Here is a 5459-nt window from a genome sequence, read left to right as displayed (position 1 = left end):
TTAACCAGAGTGGTTTCGTGGAATGCTGAGTGAAGAAGCCAGAGTCAGCAGAGTGGAAGGGATGAAATGGATGTGATCCAAAGAGACTTTTCTTTTTTTTTTTTTTTAATTTTTTTTAACGTTTTATTTATTTTTGAGACAGAGAGAGACAGAGCATGAACGGGGGAGGGGCAGAGAGAGAGGGAGACACAGAATCGGAAACAGGCTCCAGGCTCTGAGCCATCAGCCCAGAGCCCGACGCGGGGCTCGAACTCACAGATCGCGAGATCGTGACCTGAGCTGAAGTCGGCCGCTTAACCGACTGAGCCACCCAGGCGCCCCGAAGAGACTTTTATTTCAAGAAGATGCCCATGAAAAGAAGGAGAGAGATAGAAGGATAGTTAGGGAAGGCGTGGGGCCAAGGAAGGGAAGCTTTTCAATATGAGGGAGGTGTGAATGTGCGTCCATATTGAGGGGGGAGGAACCAGCAGAGGAGATGCAGCAGAGTTATGAGAGAGGGGAATGCAATGATAATTGAAGGGGTGAGGTCCTTGAGGTTTGGGAGGGGGAGGGGAGTTGAGGGGCAGAAATTTGCAAACCAATTTAGATCATAGTTCCTTCTAAAGCAAACTAACTCTTTGGTGGAAAATGTAATCCCAACCAATATTGGTGCTCCCCCACCTCCCAAAAATCATGTAAGGATCCTAGAACAGCATCAAAATATCTGGATGGCCTCTCTGGTTAATGACAGTGGTTAGCAGAGAGCACAGAGATGCTCACTCTTCAGCCCTACGGGGCCCAATCTGCTTTGAAGACAACTCTGAGCCCATAGGCTGGGAGTCAACATCCTTAGATTTATCACAAAGACAAACCAGCATTCCCCACACACTGCCACTGAGTTCCCATTACTGGTGGGGATTTCCCTCTCCTCTCCATCTCCAGGCTCTTTTAGAAATGATTCTCTTCTTTTCTCGTATTTATAGGCTATCCCTTCTCTACCTTCTCTGGGTATCTGCAGAGAACAGGACTTCCTGCAACCTCTGTTTTTCACCTTGCCACAAACCACCTCTGAGGTAAAGGATGATGCAGGTGGGGATAGGTGAGGAGCACAGAACAAGCACACATTAATATTAGAGTAAATTATTCTGTCACAGGGGGTAGAATCCAAAATTCAAGTGCAGAAATGAATCCTTCACAAGAGGAGAAAATCTCTTCACAGGATATTGCTAAGTTGGCAGTTGGCCATAGGGGGAGGGCAGGAATTTAAGACTTTTCCAGCTTACAGGAGAGACTGTCTATTGAAAGGGATAGAGATGGCATAGTGGAGGGACAGGTATGCTGAGGACTATGGTACAAGTCCAAAACAGCTGGTATATGGAAGGGGAGAAGGAACACAGAAGTATTGCTGGGCAATGTTAAGTCCTTGGCTGGAGTTAGGAAACACACGTTACTATGGCACACATCCGCATTATCATGTGATTTTCTCCAGCATGGTTGGCGACCTTAGGGCAGGAAAGAAGAAAACACACAGTTGGATGCATCATGGGATAGGGCAGGATGGGAAGCTGCTAGGGAGATGGCAGGAAGACAAAGGAGACCAGGGTACTGGCTAGAGGCTGGTTAGAGTGAGGGACCATGGAATATAGACAGAGACAGGCTATTGCAGTTTAAGATCTCTGAGACAACACAGTTCTGGATGGTGGTCATAGAGTAGAAGATCATTGGAGGTGATAATATCAGGGAACCGGGAGCCTAGGAAATAGAACTGGTTATTCATCCAGACAGTGGAGGTAACCAGGATGACAATAAGACAGTGGCAAGGAAGTAAGTCTCTGAGCCACCTCTCAAAGTTATCAGTGAATGAGGTGGGTGGTGATGGCAGGAAGGAGCAATAAAGATGGGTAGATCCAGACAGCATGAGTCTCAGAGTGAAAGGATTGGTTACCAAAGGATAGAAGTTGTGGTTTGGAAACATCGAAGGAAAACTTGAAGGGCACTGACATTACTCCTCTCAGTAAGCCATTCTCAGCATTGCCTCATACCCATGGAGTGTCTGCAGATGATTTCAGGATCACACCTCAGAGATTCTGATTGGGACTCTGGTCTAGACTAACACATCATTTTAGATGAGGAAATGAAGATCTAAGAAAAAAGAAGTGACACGCAGGGTACAGTCAACCTGACCCCTATCCGGTGGCCTTTCCTTTATGCCTCGCCAATTCTCAGTTTGGGCTCCCCTGCTTTGCAGTTGCCTTAATACTAAGCACAAAAAGAAGAAAAAGAAGGAGAAGGATGAGGAGGAGAAAGAGGAAGAAGGAGGAGAAAGAGGAGGAGGAGGAAGAGGAGGAGGAAGAGGAGAAGACCTCTTTTAACAACCTACTCAGCTACAAATTATTATTACCAATAATAGTATCATGTCAGAAGCAAGAAGAAGGTTTTCTGGGTTATAAGTTTTGAAAGGGTTTGTGTCATGTAAATTGTCAGTGAGGCCTGAATCTAGAACAGGGGTTCTCTACGTGACCCTCTCGGCATCCCTACATAGAGTTTACAGCCATTGAGGATGTTGAGGACTCTGCCTGGACTAGAGGCAGCGGCAAGACAGGTGCCATTCCTGCTTTTTTCCTGAAGCCCACCCTTATTTTATAGGGCTTCTTAAAGATGATGTCTTCTTCTCCCAAACACAGCTCATGTACTGTTACATGGGAGATAAATTCTAAGATGCTAAACAGTCACAAGAACACACAAACAAAAAGGCCCTTTAAAAGAGCTGAACTCTGTGGTTGAAAGTCTAACTCTGCTATTCAATGTTGTGTGATCTTAGGGAAATTATTAAATCTCTGAGCCTCAGTTTCCTCATACATAAAATGGGGATTACCACTAGGTCTTACCTCATTAGATCATTGTAAGGGAGTATGTGAAATTATCCAAGTAAAATGCTTAGGACAGTTTCTGGCAACACAACATGCACTCAATTAACTTATTCTCCCTGGTCCTCAGTTTCCTCAACTATAAAACAGACATTATTGTGTCACCACCAAATTTGTATGTTGAAATCCTAACTTTCAATGTGATGGTATTAGGAGGTGGGGACTTTGGGAGGTAACATATCATGAGGGTAGAGCCCTCATGTATGGGATTAGTGCCCTTATAAAAGAGATCCCACAGAGCTCTCTTGCCCCTCCTGCCAAGTGATGACACAGTGACAAGTTGGTTGTCTGTGAACCAGGAAGCAGGCTCCCACCAGACATCAAATCTGCTGGTGCCTTGGTCTTAGACTTCTCAGCCTCTATAACTGTGAGAAATAAATGGGGTATTTTTGGTATAGCAACTTGAACTAAGACAGTGATCAATAACAGTTCTTGAGGGGCGCCTGGCTGGCTCAGTCAGTAGATCATGCGACTCTTGATTTCTGGCTCACGATTTGAAGCCCCACACTGGGGCATGGAGCCTCGAAAGAAAGAAAGAAAGAAAGAAAGAAAGAAAGAAAGAAAGAAAGAGAAGATAACAGTTCTTACCTTATTGGGTTGTCATGAGGAACTGTGAGAAACCATCTGCATATAATGTTTAGCACTATTCCTGGCACATAATATGCATTTAATTGATGCTATTTATAATTCATTTATCTTCCCACCAGAAATTCTACTCTTATTTATGTTTGTCCAATTGTGTCCTTTTTTGACCCCAAAAGCCCCCTCTCCTCCATAAATTGATGTGAGGTGAAGGTAAGAAAAAGTTCGGTGCTCCCTCAGAATTAAAAGCATTGTAGACAACCTCCTCAATAAAAATTTCATAGGGATATGCTTTCTTGTGACTGTATTAGTAAGAGAGACTTTAAAATATGACATAGCCCCACTAAAGAATTGCATTGCTCTATATTAGTTGGAAAATACGGTATCACACTATCTCAGGGTCTGACCATCAGTTGGATTTAGTCACTCCCCATCCTTACTCTGATGTTGGTGATATCCCCAAACATGCAACTGTGATTTGACATTTTTACCCAGAAGCCAATTAGCTATGTGAATTAGATGTTCCTTCTGGAGTGTCCACTGTCCCTCATTAGGTCAGAAGAATGAGGTCAATCATTTTTGGAAAGCAAAGCCAATGACTCTCTTCAGATGCATGGACAAGGGCCACTCAAAGTCTTCATGCACATAAATAAATGCTGAGTGCAAGGCCTAGAGTTCTCCTGCTAAAGATTCCAGAACCCTCTAGTTGGCCTGCATTAGAAAGCACATAAAATGCCACATTTTTAAGAGAAAAGGGGAGGTGGTGGTATAAATATTTTATTAAAGGGAAGTCTTACTCTTTATACTACTTGAATAGTCTCTAGCAGTGTCCAGGGAAGAGAGAACTTGATGAGTACAAAGGTGCATTTCAGACCTTCTGGTAGGAATGTTCCCATGGTGGAAATAATTGCATTAGGCCATCAGAATATGGCGAATCTGAGCTTACAATCAACAAAGAGCTGAACTCACATTAAACACGAGATTAAAATTTAGTTTTCTGTACAGTTCACCTACACAAAACCCATACAGATCAGATGATATGGCCTTTTCAGCCTAAGTGATGGTTTCCCACTAGCTGACATCCCGCATTGCTTGGGTGATTGTTTCATCATTGTTAAATAAATAAATCCTAGCTGCCAATCCTCCTGAGGCCTATTACATAGGGCTGCCCATGTGAGAAACAACTTGCTCATACCAATCAGTGCCTGAAATCTGAAGCATCTGGCCAATGACTTTGATTCTAGACTTATATTTCAGGGCACAGTTTGATTTCTCTGTTCATTTACCATGTCCTACCAGTTCAGCAGCCCCATAGGCCTCTCACCACACCCCAGCTTCAGCCCTCTTGGAGGATAACTGCCTGCATTTTGATGAAGCCCCTGAGGACTTTCTTGAGATAATTAGGAGACATTCCACAAAACTATGTGAACATGCCCATATTGTCAAACATACCCTCTGTGATGTCAATTTTATGTGTCAACTTGGCTGGGCCACCTGGCATTATTTCTAGGTATGTCTGTGAGGGTGTTTCTGGATGAGATTGGCATTTGAATCTGTGGATTCCTTACAGTAGCTTGCCCTCCCTGGTGTGGGTGGGCATGATCTCATCCATGGAGAGCCTGAAAGCAGAGGAAGTAGGGTTCATTTCCTTCCTGCCTATCCGCTCAAGCTGGGACTTCAGTCTTCTTCCCTTGGACTCGGATTTATAGCATCAGCTTTCCTGGTTCTCAGGCCTTCAGACTTGGACTGGAAGTACATCACTGACTTTCCTAGGCCTCCAGCTTGCAGACAGCAGCAGCTTGTGGGACTTCTCGGCCTTCATAATCACATGAGCTAATTCTTCATAAAAATAAAAAACACTCCTTTACATATATGTGTAGATAGAGAGCTTAACAGACAGACAATTGGGTTCTGTTTCTCTGGAGAACCCTAATATACTCGACAAAATTTCTGTTCCCCTTTAATCTCAAA

The sequence above is a fragment of the Leopardus geoffroyi genome, chromosome D4 (assembly GCF_018350155.1).
Source record: "Leopardus geoffroyi isolate Oge1 chromosome D4, O.geoffroyi_Oge1_pat1.0, whole genome shotgun sequence".
Classification (NCBI taxonomy): Eukaryota; Metazoa; Chordata; class Mammalia; order Carnivora; family Felidae; genus Leopardus; species Leopardus geoffroyi.
This window is presented reverse-complemented; position numbering follows the sequence as displayed.